Source organism: Scyliorhinus canicula, chromosome 5 (genome assembly GCF_902713615.1).
Source record: "Scyliorhinus canicula chromosome 5, sScyCan1.1, whole genome shotgun sequence".
Taxonomy (NCBI): domain Eukaryota; kingdom Metazoa; phylum Chordata; class Chondrichthyes; order Carcharhiniformes; family Scyliorhinidae; genus Scyliorhinus; species Scyliorhinus canicula.
The window spans coordinates 147,618,646-147,636,670 of NC_052150.1; the positions used below are offsets into that span (position 1 = coordinate 147,618,646).

An 18,025-nucleotide genomic window follows, 5' to 3' on the forward strand; every position below is an offset into this window, starting at 1 on the left:
AATTGCCGGGTCCGTGGCCACGCATGCGCATGGCAGTGGCTTGCAGCATGTCTGCTATAACTAGTGAGCAGAAGGATTTCCTGGACACCAATTGGCTGCATTCAGTGTTAGGCCGAGGCCATTGTATCCGCTAGTCAGACTCGAAGGGCCGAATGGCCAGCTTCTGCTCCTACATCTTATGGTGCCCAATGTTCCCCAAATATTTTCCTGCCAGCTCAGTGATATTCACTACATACCTTGGGCAGGATTCTCCGACCCCCCCCCCCCCCCCCCCCCCGGCCAGGTTGGAGAATCACCGGGAGCTGGCGTCAATCCCGCCCCCGCCATGTCCCGAAGTCTCCGGCACCGGAGATTCGGCGGGGGCGGGAATCGCGCCGGTCGGTGGGCCGAAGTCCCGCCGCTGTCACGCTGGTCCCGCCAGTGTGGATCAAACCACCTACCTTACCGGCGGGACCAGGCGGCGCGAGCGAGCTCCGGGGTCCTGGGGGGGGCCGCGATCTGGCCCCAGGGGGTGCCCCCACGGTGGTCTGGCCCGCGATCGGGGCCCAACGATCGCCGGGCAGGCCTGTGCTGTGGGGGCACTCTTTTCGTTCCGCCTTCGCCATGGTCTTCACGATGTTGGAGGCGGATGTGACCCCCTCCCCTGCGCAGGGATGACGTCAGCAGCTGCTGACGCTCTGGCGCATGCCCTTCGGCCCCGGCTGGCATGGCGCCAAAGGCCGTTCCCGCCAGACGGCGGAGCGCCAACCACTCCGGCGCGCGCCTAGCCCCTCAATGTTAGGACTTGGCCCCTCTCCACACCTTTGGGGCGGCCCGACACCGGAGTGGTTCACGCCACTCCATCACGCCGGGACCCACCGCCCCACCGGGTAGGGGAGAATCCCGGCCCTTGTGTCTGTTTTGTGTTTGTTCACTAAAAATTAATCGTTTTATCGGAGAGAAATCGTTATTCACCCTCCGCTCACGTATTATCTTAATTTTCAGCCCACCTGGGTATTTGGTCTGGCTGGAATTGGAACCTTCCAGCCCTGCTGAAAGACAATGGACTTTTGGCTGTCCCGCCGCGCTCCGCCCCCAGGTGGGTCTGGAAAACCCTGACCACTCTGTAGCCTATTTTGTGTTGCACTCAAAATTAGATTGCAGTTTTCAAATTTCATCCCAATATTAAATGCAGTGTCATTGGTATTTTAGCTCACTTTGTGCCAGCACTGGCTGTTTCCTTCTCCAAAATCTGCCATATAGAAGGACAAGGTTAGCAGATGTATGGGAACACCCCCACCTGCAATTTTCCTTTGAAGTCGTATACCATACTGACTTTTAAAAAAATTTAAAGTACCTAATTCATTTTTTCCAATTAAGGGGCAATTTAATGTGGCCAGTCCACCGAACCTGCACATCTTTGGGTTGTGGGGTGAAACCCACGCAAACACGGGGAGAATGTGCAAACTCCACACAGACAGTGACCCAGAGCCGGGATCAAACCTGGGACCTCCTGCGCCGTGTGGCAGCACGGCTAACCCACTGTGCCACTGTGCTGCCCTACCATACTGACTTAAAATTATATTGCCATTCCTTCATTGTCGCTGGGTCAAATACCTGGAACTGGCACGCTAGGGACGTACCTACACCACATGAACGACAGCAGTTCAAGAAGGTGACTCACCACCATCTTCTCAAGGACAATTGGGGATGGGCAGTAAATGCTGACAATTCCAGAAATGCTCCCATCCCAAATTACAAATATGAAATGAATTGGGATATATTATGCAGCAGTTTCCAATACGTTTAGTAGACCGAACAGCCATAAGGGCATGCTAGAACTCCTTGTTTCTGTCATTTATGAAGGAAAAGTTGATTGATTCATATAAATGCAACTGGGAGTAGTTTTATCCTTTCCACCAAGAAATTAAACTTTTGAATCTTACACATAACAGTTCAGTACAATTCTTGGACGACTTTGTAGAATTATTGAACAAACAGAACTATCCGCCTTGCCAGCCGTGAGATGCATTTGCAGTCTGAGTGCTGTCATTCTCCGAATTTTGCTTTGCTGTTCTTCCAATGTTTAGTCAGCCGGTAACTGGAGGAACATTCAGACTGCCTGCAGAGCTGCCGAGTAGGCAGGAGGCTTCCTGGGATAGGATAACAGTATTTCCTGTTCCCGTTTAATTTAGGCCGTATTGAATCACTGTTTAGTCTGGCGAGACAGTATATCATAGGATTCAGTTTTAAATGTGGTTCCCAGTCCGTCCAAAAATCTGCCAATGTAGTGATAATAAAATTGGATATTTACATGTGCGAGTTACTGCTTTGCACAAGTAACTCATTTTATCCACTCAGTCACAATTCTAGGAATATAGGAACAGGAGTAGTCCATTCAGCCCCTCAAGCCTATCCCGCCATTAAATGAGACCGTGGCTGATCTGTGGCCTAACTCCATATACCTACCTTCGGCCTGCATCCCTTAATATCTTTGCTTAACAAAAATCTATCTATCTCAGATTTAAAATTAACAACTGTTCTAGCTTCAACTGCAGTTTGTGAGAGTTCCAAACCTCTACCAACCTTTGAGCGAAGACATTCTTCCAAACATCTCTCCTGAACGGCCTTTAATTTTAGAATCTCCAACCAGTGGAAATAGTATCTTTATCTATCTTGTCTTTCCCTGACAATATCTCAAATACTTCGATCAGATCACCCCATTAGCTTCTAAACGCGAACAAAAACAGGCCTAATTTCAAAGTGAATGAGCCTCCAAGAGCAGTAATTATCTGCTTCCATAAGTACGGCATGAAGGAGAAGGTGTTAAGCTGGGCGAAGCAGAAGCACGAGGTGCAGTGGGATGGTGCGGTAGTTTGGATCTACCAGGACTTGACGGTGGAGTTGGCAAAAAGACAAGCGGCGTTTGGGCGAGTGAAGGTGGCACTGGACAAGAAGGGGGTGCGATTTGCTATGGTATACCCGGCGAAGCTGAGGGTGACGTATGAGGCCAAAGACTTTTATTTCGAGACAGCGGAGGTGGCTGAGGCGTTCATGAGGGCAGAAGGCTTGGGACAGACGTGAGGAGCGGAGCTGGAAGAGAGACTGTGATTGGGGAGCTGGAAAATGTATAAATGCTACAGCTTTCTGTTTACTGATGTGTATTGTAATTTACTTCTCTTTACGTTGTTATAGAGTTCAAGTTAATGGTTGGGTTGATTGGCGTTCTGTGTTGCGACGGTTATATCTTATTTTAGTGAATTGTATGGGTTGGATTGTTGTTTTTGTTTTTTCTTGCTCTGGGACTGGGTGGGAGGGGACGATATATCTTGGCGGGGGAGCCACCCGCGCTAGCTAACTAAAGTCGGCCAGTGATCGGAGGTGAGGTGAAAGGAGGACTGCGGACATTGGAGCCTGTTTCACTCTGGATTTGACGGAAGGGCTCGAGGGGTAGCGGTAATGGTTTGCAAAAGGGTACGTTTCCAGATGGAGAAGGTGGTGGCAGATCAGGGGGGTAGATATGTGATTGTGACAGGGGCGCTGGAGGGGAAGTTAGTGGTGCTGTTAAATGTATACGGTCCCAATTGAGACGATGTGGGATTAGCAAAGGTGTTCGGGGCCATCCCCGACTTGGACACACACAAACTGATTGTGGGGAGGGACTGGAACTTGGTGCAGGAGCCGAGGTTGGACAGGTCACGGCCACACTCGTTGGTCCCATCATCCCATCGGGGGTGGGAGGCGAAGGCGCTGGCTGGGCTAATGGTGGAAATGGGAGGGGTGGATCCTTGGAGGTTTCTGCGCCCAAGGGAACGGGAGTACTCATTTTTCTCAGCAGTCCATAAGGTTCACGGATTAACTTTTTCATGGTGGGGAAGGCTTTGCTGGCTGGGGTTAAGTGACCGGAATACTCGGCAATTGCAGTGTCAGATCATGCTCCACATTGGGTGGATATGGTGCTGGAGAAGGGGGTAGCGCAGATGCCAAGGTGGAAACTGGATGTGGGGCTTTTGGGGGACTAATTGTTCTGTGAGAAAATTGAAACGGTAATTAAGGAATATGTAGGTTTCAACTGTGCGGGTGAGGTGTCGAAGGCAGTTGTCTGGGAGGCTCTAAAGGCGGTGGTGAGGGGTGAGGTAATTACGTTTAAGGCCAGGGTGGCAAAGAGGAGAGGTTAGAGCAGCAGAGGGTAATAGATGAGATGTTGAAGGTAGATAGGAGTTATGCAGAAGATGGGGACCCAGCGAAGCTGGAAAAAGAGGAAGGAACTACAGGCAAGCTTCGACCAACTGTCTACCAGGAAGGCGGTGCGCCAACTGAGACGAGCAAGGGGTGTAGTTTATGAACATTGGGTTAAGGTATGTTAGCAGGTCAGCTCCGGAGGGAAGCAGCGGCAAGGGACATTCTCCAGGTGAGGGATAGGGCAGGGAAGTTGGTGGTGGCTCCAGAGCTGATTAACAAGGTTTTTGAGGAGTTTTATGAGACGTTGTACAGGTCAGAGCCATCCGGGGGAGACCGTGAGATACAGGAATTTCTAGATGGGTTGGAGTACCCGAGGCTAGGGGAGGGGGACATGGCTACATTAGAAGAAGCAATAGTGGAGCAGGAGACAAAGGATGCGATTGGAAGGATGCAATCGGGGAAGGTGGCAGGGCCGGATGGGTTTCTGGTGGAATATTATAAAAAATTTAAGGATAAGCTGGCATCCCTGATGGTGGGAATGTTTGATGAGGCGATAGGGAAGGGGGTGTTGCCACAAACCTTGGGCCATCTATTTCACTGTTGCTAAAAAAAGATAAGGATCCGACGGAGTGTGGGTCGTATAGGCCCATAATCACTTATGAATGTGGACGCAAAAGTATTGGCGAAGGTACTGGCGGGTAGGCTGGAGGAGTGCCTCCCGAAGGTGATAGGTGAGGATCAGACTGGGTTCATGAGAGGGAGGCAGCTTTTTTCGAACATTCGGAGGGTTTTGAACGTTGTTATGGCACCGGCGGAAGGGAAGAATACAGAGGTGGTTGTGGCATTGGACGCCGAGAAGGTGTTTGACCGGGTAGAATGGGGGTACTTGATGGCAGTTCTGGAACAGTTTGGGATTTGACTAAGATTTGTGAACTGGGTAAAGCTATTATATAAGGAGTCGAAGTCGAGTGTCCGCACAAACAATATCAGCTCGAGATACTTTTCTCTCCACTGTGGGATGAGGCAGGGATGTCCTATGTCCCCCCCTGCTGCTTACACTTGCGATTGAGCCGTTGGCCATCGCATTAAGAAGTTCGGGAGCATGGAAAGGAATAGTGCGGGGGTGGGGGGGGGAGATAGAGCATAGGGTGTCCTTGTATGCCGACGACTTGCTGCTGTATGTGTCGGAACCGAATGTGTCCATAGGGGGAATGTTGGAGCTACTGCGAGTATTTGGGTCTTTCCCGGGGTACAAGCTGAACCTGGATAAGAGTGAGTATTTTGTGGTGTCTCAGCCGGGGGTTGGGGCAGGGGTGGGGGGTGGGGGGGGGGGGGGGGGGGGGTGGGGGGCTGCCATTCTGTAGGGCAGGGACTCACTTTAGGTATCTGGGGGTGTGACGATCAATAGCTCCCGAAGCGAGATTGTAGGACAATGAAGGCTTTATTGAACTAGATGTTTCCCCCAGCAGTGCAGGTACAGAATGCAGCAGCTAGGGAAACACAGACTCTTATATGCCGCCTTACTGGGCGGAACCAGCAGGCAGGCTTCACCAATGATCTTACAGTATCATGTACCTCCAACACCAATGATCTTACAGCATCAGGTACCTCCAGCCTAGGTACCATAATGCCCCTAATACCAACTACCACAGGGTGCAGGTTGCCCGAGAGTGGGGAGGCTTCACAGGTACAATATCACTAGTTTGGTGGGGAGAGTGAAAGCAGATCTGGCAAGGTGGGATGGTCCCCCTCTGTCACTGGCGGGTCGGGTGCAGGCGGTTAAAATGAATGTGTTGCCGCAATTTCTGTTTATTTTTCAATGCCTACCGATTTTCCTGCCAAAGGTTTTTTTCAGGGAGATTGAGGGAAGTATTACCTCGTTCACATGGGGAGGCAAGGTGGCCAGAGTGAGAAAGGTGCTGCTACAGAGGGGAAGGCAGGCAGGGGGTTTGGGTCTCCCGAACCTGATGTACAACTACTGGGCGGCGAATGTGGAGAAGGTGCGGGGCTGGGTCAGAGGGGTTGATTCCCAGTGGGTCAGAATGGAGGAGAGTTTGTGCAGGGGGTCGGGACTGAAAGCACTTGCAACAGCGCCGCTCCCGATAGCTCCGGGGAAATACTCAGGGAGTCCGGTAATAATAGCTTCATTGAAAATCTGGAGGCAGTTTCCCAACACTTTGTGTTGGGGACAGGGTTAAGGGAATGTCGATTCAGGGGAACCACAGATTTGAGCCAGGGAGGTCGGATGGAAGTTTTATGAAATGGGAAGAGAAGGGGATTAAGACGCTAAAAGATTTGTTTCTTAGACGTCGGTTTGCAGGATTGAGGGAGCTGGAAGCGAAGTATGGACTGGAGCAGGGAGAAATGTTTCGATACATGCAGGTTCGAGATTTTGCCAAGAAGGAGATACAGAGCTTCCCGGAGGAACCGGCCTCCACATTGCTGGAGGAGGTGCTGATGACAAGGGGACTGTAGAAGGGGGTAGTTTCAGCGGTATATGGAGCTATTTTGGAAGAGGATAAGGCACCAGTGGAAGGGATCAAAGCAAAGTGGGAGGAAGAGTTGGGAGAGGTTATAGAGGAGGGGGTCTGGTGTGAGGTGTCCGGAGATTAAATGCCTCCACCTCATGCGCGAGGTTGGGGCTGATACAGCTGAAGGTGGTGTACAGAGCACACCTCACGAGGGCGAGGATGAGCGGATTCTTTGAAGGAGTAGAAGATGTGTGTGAGTGTTGCGGGGGGGGGGGGGGGGGGGGGGGGGGCGGGCGCTAATCACGTTCATATGTTTTGGTCCTGTCCAAAGCTAGAGAAGTACTGGAAGGAGGTTTTTAGGGTAATTTCCAAGCAGATGAACGTAAAACTGGACGAGTCCCCGGGAGGCCATATTCGGGGTGTCGGACCAGCCAGGGTTGGAAACGGGTGCAGAGGCAGATATCATAGCTTCGTTGATCGCCCGAAATCGGATCCTATTGGGATGGAGAGCAGCCTCTCCACCTTGTGCCCTGGCGTGGCAGGGGGACCTGTTAGAATACTTGGCCCTTGAGAAGGTTAAGTTTGAACTCAGCGGAAGGACGGAGGGGTTCTACAAGTCATGGGCATTATTCATTATGCACTTTCAAGAACTGGATAACATCGAACATTAGTTGAGGGGGGTTGGGGGGCTGTGTGTGTTAATGGTAACTATGGGTAATCCCTTATTCCTTTTTCTCATTTGTTTATGTAAACATGCGGGCTGATGTTTGGGGGTTGGTGGGAGGATGGGATCGTTGTTTTTGTTATGGGGATTGACATATTTGTTGGTGGGTGTAATTTCGGGAGAAAATGTGAAAAAGGAGAATAAAAATATATATTTTTTAAACGGGTCTAATTTGTATAACCCTTCCCCGTAACGTAACCCCTGTAGACCAAGTCTCATTCTTGTAAACCTACATTGCATTCCCTCCAAGGTCAAATATCCTTCCTATGGTGTTGTGTCCAGAACTGCTCACAGTGCTCCAAGTGAGCTCTAACCAAAGTTTTGTATAGCTGCAGCATCACCCCTGTATATTCCAGTCCTCCGGATAAAGAAATCAGCATTCCATTAGTCTTTTTTATTCTGATTCAGTTCCAAGATAAGTGCTCCATTGGCTAATTTCCTGATGATCTTGAACGTATTCTTTTTGAAAACAAAAATCCTTCCAACAAATCACTTCTTACTGCAGCTGTTTAGTTTGATAGTCACCACTTAATTAGTTTTTAAATATTTTGCTGCATTTCATTTGTTTCAGTACATCTTTACAGTGGCTGCTTCGTCCACCTTCCATTTTTCTGTCTTATGACCATATGCCAATCATTCTGTTGTAACCGAACCTTTGTAGACATAAAAATAAAAGGCAATAAATATTATACTATTGTTTATACACTCATCTAAGGATAGAATGTCGAAATTACAGGACTTTACTGTCTCCCCCACTCCTCATTTTGCATCAAATCCTCCTACTTTAGAAATCGCCTCAAAAGCTGTCTCTTTAGGCAGCACGGTGGTACAGTGGTTAGCACTGCTGCCTCATGCGCCGAGGTCCCAGATTCGATCCCAGCCCTGGGTCACTGTCCATGTGGAGTTTGCACATTCTTCTTGTGTTTTCGGAGGTTTCACCCCCACAACCCAAAGATGTGCAGGGTAGATGGATTGGCCACACTAAATTGCTCCTTAATTGGAAAAAATGAATTTGGTACTCTAAATTTTTTTTTAAACTTGTCTCTTTAACCGTGTATTCAGTCATCGCCTTTAACTCTGTCCTGCCTCTTGCTCACTGATTGGTTTTGCCTGTTTTTGTCCTTCCTTTGTGAAGTGTGTGGGATGTTTATTCAGTTAAAGTCAAAGCGAGAGGCTGGAATTCTCTGGTCATTGCAATTCACTTTTCCCGCTGGCAGATCACCCACGCCGGGTTCCTGGTGGCGTTGGGTGGTTACAATGGGAAATACCATAGACAGGCAGTGGGAAGATAGAATCCCGCCACCAGTGAAGGGCACGTCACTGAGAAACATGCGGCTGGGGAACCAGAGAATCTAACCCATATATTCTAAGCCTTGATACACTCCACCTGTTGTTGTATGAGACCACAGCACATGCCACAGTTTTGCTTAGAATACAAATCATTTTCACTCGGTCCACATGACGGGGGCCCGGATGAGCAGATTCTTCGGGCTGGAGGACACGTGTGCTAGATGCGCCGGAGGGCCGGCTAACCATGTGCACATGTTCTGGTCGTGCCCTAAACTCAGGGGGTATTGGCAGGGATTCGCAGATGTCATGTCCCTGGTAATGAAAACTGGGGTGGTAATGAGCTGGGGTGGCAATCTTTAGGGTTTCGGAGGACCCGGGAGTCCAGGAGGAGAGAGAGGTCGACGTTCTAGCCTTTGCTTCCCTGGTAGCCTGGCGACGAATATTGTTAGCACGGAGGGACTCAAAGCCCCCGAGGGCTGCGGTATGGCTATCGGACATGGCAAGCTTTCTTGGCCTGGAGAAAGTCAAGTTCGCCTTGAGGTTTCGCTATTAGGGTTTGCCCGAAGGTGGCAGCCATTTATTGACTTCTTCGCAAATGAGTAAGCATCAACAGAGGGGGGGGGGGGGGGGGGGGGGGGGGGGTGGCTAGGGTAGAGTACAGTAGAGTAGGGGGATATTGAGGCAGGTCCGTGTGTGAACAGAGCCGTGGTTTGCACTATGTTTAATTTGTGACTTGACTTTTTGTTTGTACTGTACAATGTCACTTTTTCTGTATGCCTAAAATACCTCAATAAAATTGTTTGTTTAAAAAAAATACAAATCATTTTATCTTTTCACAAAATCTACACCAAGTAGTATACTTCACAGGCTTATTTGCAAGTGGACTACCTCCTCAGAATTTTACTGCACCGCAAAACTTTTCAATCCCGTAGATAAAAGATAACTACGATCTGCTTGTTGGAGTCTTATTCAGCAAAAAGGAAGATGGTTGTGCTTGTTGGAGATCAATCATCTCAGTTTCAGGATATCACTGCAGGAGTTCCTCACGATAGTGTCCCAGGCCCAACTATCTTCAACTGCTCCATCAATTACCTTCCTTCCATCATAAGGTCAGAAGTGGGGATGTTTGTTGATGATTGATCAATGGTCAGCATCCTTCGCGATTCCTCAGATACTGAAGCAGTCCATGTCCAAATGCAGCAAAACCTGGAGAATTTCCGGGCTTGGGCTGACAAATGGCAAGTAACATTTGCGCCAAGACCACTTCCAACAAGAGAGAATCTAACCATCTCCCCTTGACTTCAATGGCATTACCATCTCTGAATCCCCCACTATAAACATTTTTGGAGTTCCATTGATCAGAAATGTAACTGGAATAGTCATATAAATACTATAGTTACAAAAGCAGGTCAAAGATTAGGAATCCTGTGGCAAGTTACTCACCTCCTGACTTCCCAAAGCCTGTCCACCATCTACAAGGCACAAGTCAGGAGTGTAATGGAATACTCTCCGCTTGCCTGGATGAATGCAGCTCCAACAACACTCAAGAAGCTCAACACCATCCAAACCATCCACTACCATCTAGAAGGTCACATGGGAACACCATCACCTGGCAGTTCCCCTGCAAGCTACGCACTAACCTGACTTGGAAATATATTGCCATTCCTTCACTGTCACTGAGTAAAAATCCTGAACGTCCCTCCCTAAAAACACTGAGTATGCCGACAATACCTGAACTGTAATGGTTCAAGAAGGCATTTCACCACCACCTTCTCGAAGGCGATTAGGATTGGGCAATAAATACTGGTCTAGCCAGAAATGTCTACATCCCATAAATTCGCTTTAAAAATATGTAAGAGAGTGTCATTATTATTCTATGGCTTTCACTATCTGTTTAGGATTCCATGAGCAGTGAAACATTTCTACTTTTCTGACATTAATAATACATAAAGTTCTCCGAATCACCTTCCCAGTGGTACTATCAACAGCAGCTGGATTAACTCTCTGGAAATTCAGCATTAGCGTTGTTGCCAATGTAATGCTACTCATGGAAATGAGCAGGAAACATTTCCTGTGCACAGTATCTAAAGAGCCACCCTAAGGGCTCATCTGAGCGTAAGACTGCCTTACCAAATTAGCTAGTTCCTTTCTGAATCACTGCATACATCATTTATTTTTTTAATGATGAAAGTACTGAAGACTGGTGGAGTGCTAAATAAAAAAAACAGAAGCATATGTGCATGATTTCATATCCAGACAATGTTTTTTTTAAACATAGGAGAGCTCCATTGTTCATATATTTGATTACAATACAGAGTCATGTGTATCTGAAAAGTCCTGCCAAACTTGATGCATTTACCAAACTGCCGCACTTTTGCTTAAATATTTTAGCTTCCTAAACCCCTTATTGTCAGTTAAAACTATTTAAATTCATAGGAATGATGCACAAATTGTTTTGGGAAATCTTGTAATTGTTGTATCAGTATATGCAATAATGTTGAAGGATTGTGTATATGGGTGTTGATTGATAGTTGTGGCCACAGTGTAAATTATAAGGATGTAATAAATTACTCGTAATTGTTTAATATAATTTTCACTGGTTTGAAGAATAAATGTTGATGGTCACCTTTCAAACCTAGCTGCTGCTGGGCTGCAACATCACGAGCTGTATTTTAGTTTTAGGGTCGGGAAGCTGACATCAACTTATGGGTCTCAAAACCCCATGCCAGCCCCAGGTGTCCAACTGGCCAATTAGTTGCTAGGGAGTACACCCACCATCGAATTAAAGATGGTTACAGACTCTTGAGGCTGAAGGGCAAATCAGTATCTGAGGTAGGAACTGCCAAAGTATGTAAGAGAACGAAGCACCTCATAATTGAGGGACTCTCGGAAGAGAAGATAAGAAACTACAAGGTTAAAAAGGCCCAAGTCAGACCGTTAACATGGAGGGGACAGCTCCTCCATTGGCTGTGTTTCAGCAGCTTCAGCTCTATGGCCATGGTAGGTGCTGAGGGTGGGAGTTCCTTAGCCTCCATATCCTTGCTTTGGTTTCTGCTGCCAAGGGGACCTGATTGTCAACTGGAATCATCTAGTCGGCATCTCCCAATACCCCTAATAGGCTCTTTAAGGGCTTTCACTGTCTACATGCTGCTTGTGGGTACGTAGCTCTCACCCAGCTGTCCGCATTTAAAATGGCCCGGACCTGGCCCAAAGCATGCAGGCAAACTGCCGTACCATTTTCCAAGGCCAATTTCCCAGCCTCACACCTCTGCCACACCTCCAGTGCAAACCAAACTTTCTGCCCAATGTTTCATTTAAATGGTAGAATGCCAGTCGATATTTGTTAATTCCGATAGAGTGCTCCTACCTTGGTACTGCCATTGGGAGGAAATGATGAGCTGAGTTTGGTATATTTCCCCACACACCAGCCCAAATCTATACATCAGCCTTGAAACTCCCAGTCCCACTCCCAGTCCTAGCAAAATACTAACAACCATGAATTTTATGCAAGAAGACAAATGAGAAAGAGGAGTTAAAGCTTTACAGAGCTATCAACCTCAGTGGTTATATACGATACATTGAAATCAGTATCTTCCTCCGAATTAGCCTTTAATGTAACCGATAACCATTGAATTCAATTATTGGGTTTTTTTAATGCTCATTTCTTCTTGTAATAAATCCAAAAATATTCCTCAGATGGGCCACAGAAGAATTTAATACGATTGACAGACCAGCAACTGGGCTAATCTGTTGGCATGACAAGCAAGGAGTATGAACAAAATGATCTAGTGCTGGTCAGATTAATAGATTGTGGGAAGTTTGCAGAATAAGGATGAACTCTGAGTAACTAACCTCCTATTGTGATTCATCAGGCTGTCGACTGAGGTACAGTTATGGGAATTAGAAAACTACCAGTTCGTAAAGACTTTTTAAAGGAATCAGAGTGATCACTTAGGAGTAAGGCTACACGTTTTGCTTATTTTCAAGTAAGAAATTTGATTAATCTAGAGAAGGCTTCCACAGTCAACAAGAACTACGTAAATTATATAGCGCGGAAACAGGCCACCAGTCCTGCCAGTGTTTATATTCACACCAGTATCCTCCTATCCCACTTGTCTCATAAGAGTACAGAAACTAGGACCAGGAGTTGGCCATTCGGCCCCTTGACCCTGCCCTGCATCCTTTGACCTGAGACTCATGCAGGAGGACGTTGCAGGGCACCATTCACTGGCCTCTGAGTTTGTGATGCCCCATCAGTTGTAATCAGGAATGTCGTCCAGCATCAGTGAAGAGAACATTTGTCATCTGTGTGGTGTACCGGTGTGCAGTCACTTGTGAGAAGCTGCAGAGCACCATAATGACAAAGGCACAAATGTCTGTCACCAGCTGCCTGGAGAGTCCCGGGTTCCTTTGGCACTGGTTCTCAGCCACCTACAGATACCTTCATCTCTGCCTGTGGATGCTGGGCTTAGGGTAATGTGTCTCCTCATTCATGTCTTTGGATTATAGGTTCCCCCCATTGGCAGGTATTACGGTGCGGAGTCACATAAAATCCAGCGGGTGATGTATCCACTACTTACCTGTCCACCTCTGGGACCACCAAAAACAAACAGGAAGATGTGTAAGCCATTGAGTGCCCTTTGGTCCTATCGCAGCCCTTGGTGGGCTAGTTAATGCCCACTTAAGTGCCTCATCCCACCACTGTTGGTGTTATAAACAAGGTAGGTGGACGTTCATGATAGCCAGGAAGTCCGACAGCTCTAACTATGCAAACTGGTAACAGGCAAGAGAAGGGGACCTCTTTTATAAGCACCCTGGTCATCCCCAAAAGTAATCCTTCCCCTTTGCCCTCCCTAGTCGCCACTCAGATCATCCCTTGTTGCATTTCTAGATTTGAGTAATACAAACGTACCAATCTCACTCAGGACTGGTAAACTAAATGTAGGTTTGGTTCGTTTGAAGATGTAGCATAGGTTTGCTCCACAGACAGATTTAATATAAAAACTTAACAGCTATTGTTAACAGGAAAGTACAGCTGCAATTCTTTCACACCATATGCTGCAAACCACCCGAAATTCCACTAAAGAATGTCTGCTGGTCACATAGTTTACATCCTGGTTACTTACTCATTAGTATATTCTCTCTTAAAGCGATATCGGAACACCCCACTCTGGGGCCAGCCAATGTGGTCCCAGTGAGACCCCAATCTGAATTGTCAGTTCAGGCTTTATCAGTGTGGTGGGACTGCTTGCAGTACCAACAGTGGCCACCACTCCCATGAGCACTGCTGGGAGTACTTGGGAGAGAGGGGTAGAAGTACCGCCTCCAATCAATTATTGCCGTGCATTGTGTCAAATGGCTGTAGAATAGGACAATCATCTGAGTTGTTAACTGACTGTCCGACTGACTTTTTAGCTGGGGGTTGAGGACTTTGCCACACTGTAAAATCCAGCTCATTACCTTCGCCTCCATGCAACTGGTCTTGTTCAAATAGCTGCTAACATCAGTTCCAACTGGGACAATTTAAAAAGTTATAGGAGGCTTGCTTTTAATGAGTGCTTAGTGATGTTATTTGCTGGCTCAATAGGTGTGAGCCTGTTCCAAGTTGATGTTTTCTGATGCTCTTGGGAAATATCAGGGATGTCGAAAATGGAGAAGGGAGTTCCATGTGTGCGTAGTTGCAGCCATTTTATTTATTGACCTGTCTCTGTTTGACCGCGCCCTTTTGTGTTCTTCTCACAACTTGATTTCCCACCTATCTTTCGGTTGTCAGCAATTTGTCCTACAATATATTCAGTCCCTTATCCAAGTCATTAATAATAAATTGTAAATAGTTGAGGCCCCAGCTCTGATCCCTGCGGCATTCCACTAGTTACACTTTACCAACCTGAACATGATCCATTTATTCCCAACTCTGTTTCCTGTGATTTAACCAATCCTCTATCCATGTTAATATATTACCCCCAACACCATGAACTCTTATCGTGTGTAGTAACCTTTTATGTAAAGCACCTTTTCAAAAGCCTACTGGAAATCCAAATACATCTACTGATACTCTTTTATCTACTCTGCTTGTTACATAGTCAGTGGACAGTAATAAATATGTCAAACATGACTTCCCTTTCATGAAATCAAGTCATCTCTGCTTGATTTGATTATGTTTTTCTAAATGTCCTACTACTTCCTTAATAGTAAATTCCAGCATTTTCCTGATGACAGATGTTAAACCAATTAGTGCATAGTTTGCTGCTTTCTGTTTCTCTACTTTCTTGAATTAGGGTTTGCAGTTTTCCAACCCAATGGGATCTCTCCGGATCCAGGGAATTTTGGAAGACTACAACCAATGCATTAATTCCTGTGTTGTTTCTCAAATTAAGTTCCTTCCTCCTTTTGCTCATTGAGTTTCTACTATTAGTGGATGGTTTTATTGTTTTCTACCATGAAGGTAGACACAGAATACTTGTTCAAAGTCTCTGCCATTTCCTCATTTCCTATTATTAATTCCCCAGTCTCGCCCTCTAAGGGGCCAATATTTACTTTAATGATGTTCTTCCTTTTTGCATACAGCATCGTTTTTCAGCATATATTCCTTTTCCTTTTGTTCTCCTGCACTTTCCTTGTTTCCTTTTGAAAACATCTCTGCTGTTTTCCTCAACCACTAGGGCAGCAGGGTAGCAAAATGGTTGCTTCACAGCGCCAGGGTCCCAGGTTCAATACCCGGTTTGGGTCACTGTCTGTGTGGAGTCCGCACGTTCTCCCTGTGTCTGCTTGGGTTTCCTCCTGGTGCTCCAGTTTCCTCCCACAAATCCCAAAAGACGTGTTGTTAGGTAATTTGGGCCTTCTGAATTCTCCCTCCGTGTACCCAAACAGGCGCCGGAGTGTGGCGACTAGGAGCTTTTCACAGTAACTTAATTGCAGTGTTAATACAAGTCTACTTGTGGCAATAAAGATTATTATTATGTGGTACTAATTTTGCAGGGCAACCTTCTTAATATATACTTAAAATAATGCATTCCCCGTAACCAAGACTATAATGAATCTATCTCATCAATTAATAGACAATTTTGATTTATCTTCAAACTAAAGAAGTGACTAAACTTGTGAGCAGGCCGAATGATGAGGGTATCAGTGATGATTAGCAGTGGTAAATTATCTGGAATGTTAATTTATATTTGGTCACGCCACATCAATTTTCCTGCAATCGCATTGAGTGAAGTTTGAATTGGCCCCCAATATTCACTCGAAATTTCTCACTCGATTGATGCCACCTGTCCTGTGTGTCTCCAGCATTTTCTGTTTTAATTTTAGATCCCCAATATCTTAAGCATTTTCTGCTTTGCAAACAATTCCATGTTAAATAGTAATTTGTAACGGAATATAAACAGAAAATGTTGGATAAAGTCAGCAGGTCCGGGAGCATGCGTGGAGGGAGATACAAAGTTAACGCCTCGAGTCCAAATGATTCATCGACAGAACTGAAGAGGGATGAAGTAAAGTCACCATAGTCCCAGATGACCCAAGGCTGCTTTCCCCTTTGAGGGGGAGAGCTGACTGCTAGTGATTAAACCTGAGGGTTGATGTACCATCAATTGAACGCGAGACGAGTTGCTGTACAAAAGTATGGCTTTAATCAGTTAGATGTTAGCCCTGCGGTCAACTACAGTAAATGGACGACCGCCGGGAGTACTGGGTATTTATACGCCGCCCTGGAGGCGGGGATAACTCAGCCTCTCGACCAATCGGGGAGCCGTCACATGACTGGTCTCAACCAAACGGTCGAGAGGCACATGACCGACCAGGGCCAATGGTAAGCCAGTGTTCTGCACCAATGGCAGGCAGCTATGTTAATCATACCACCACAAGGGTCACCACACCTCAGGCAAGAAGCAAGATTCAAAAGGTGGGACCTTCATGAATAACCTCATGGCAATTGAACCCACACTGTTGGCCTTGCTCCGCATCACAAATCAGCTGTCCAGCCAACTGAGCTAAAGATGTGATGAATTCTCTGGTTAGAGGGGGTGAAGGAGGTAAGGCGGAATAGAAGGTCAGGCATAGATTAGAGCTAAAGAGAGATTGACAAAGATGACATGGACACAAAATAAAAGACGCGTTAATGCTTTCACTGAGCACTAACCTTCGTTCATCTATTAACACATTCTGCTACCTCACACTATTACGTTTGCCACTATCAGCACTTCTTCAGTGCCTAATGCCAGTATAAATAGCCCCTTTGACTTATGTCCATTACATTTTTGTCAATCTCTCCTTAGCTCTGACCTACTCCTTACCTTCTATTCTGCCCCACCTCCTCTGCCCCTTTCCAACTGTGTAATTCAACACATTTCTATCCCTCTTCAGTTCTGCAGGAGTGTCATACGGGCTCAAAACGTTAACTCACTTTCTCTCCACAAATGCTGCCAGATTTGCTAAGTTTATTTTCTGTTTCATTTCAGATTTTCGGCAACCACAGTAATTTGCTTATACTTTCGTTGGAATGTTGGTCAACTCTCTTGTATGATAGACTTCTTCTAAATCACTGGCAGGATCATCCATTGATTTGGCACTCCTACTGGCAGGGTGACCCATGGGTTTAATATATAAAGATCCTATGCTTTCTTTTGGTTCAAAACATACTTTTGCTGCTTTACCGCAGCACCTTTCTTTTGTGTAACTTAATTTGAAATGCATTGCGATAGGTCACATTCCAAGTTAGGTGATGATCTTAATGCATCATCCTTGTTGGAATATTGTTTAATTGTCTGAGGAAATCAAAATTTAAGTATGTAATTCTGAAGTTTGTTTTTGTTCTGATAAAATGTAATTAGGTCAGTATGAACTGACCCAGAAATATATCTAAAACAGATGTTGCTGAAACATGGTACATGTTGTTTTTTATTTCATTCATGGGATATGGGTGTCACTGGCTCGGCCAGTATTTATTGCCCATCCTTAATTGCTTTTGTGAAGGTGGGCTGCATTCTTGAACCGCTGCAGTCCATGTGGTGTAAGTACACCCACTGTGCTGTCATTAAGGGTGTTCCAGGATTTTGACCCAGCAACAGTGAAGGAGCAACAATCATATTTCCAAGTCAGAATGGTGAGTGATTTGGAGGGGAAACTTCAAGTGGTGGTCTTCCCATGTGTCTGCTGCTCTTGTCCTTCTAGATAGTAGTAGCCATGAGTTTAGAACGTACTGCCTAAGGGGTGTGACACAGTTGCCTCCAAACTAGTTTGGAAAACTATAGGAAACAGAAGATTATATTCTGTGGAGTTTTAATCACAATAGTATTGTAAGGTTAGAAACCTACTTCAAACAGCAAAGTAATAAGCTGCTAACATGTGAGGTAATGAACTCAATCTACTGTAAGTGAGATAT

General features: G+C 46.3%; 1 protein-coding gene across 1 annotated transcript in view; it reads left to right on the forward strand.

Moving 5' to 3' along the window:
* egfra (epidermal growth factor receptor a (erythroblastic leukemia viral (v-erb-b) oncogene homolog, avian)) overlaps positions 1-18,025 on the forward strand; it is a 307,739-nt gene that overhangs the window by 133,909 nt on the left and 155,805 nt on the right. The gene's annotated exons all lie outside the window — the stretch shown is intronic.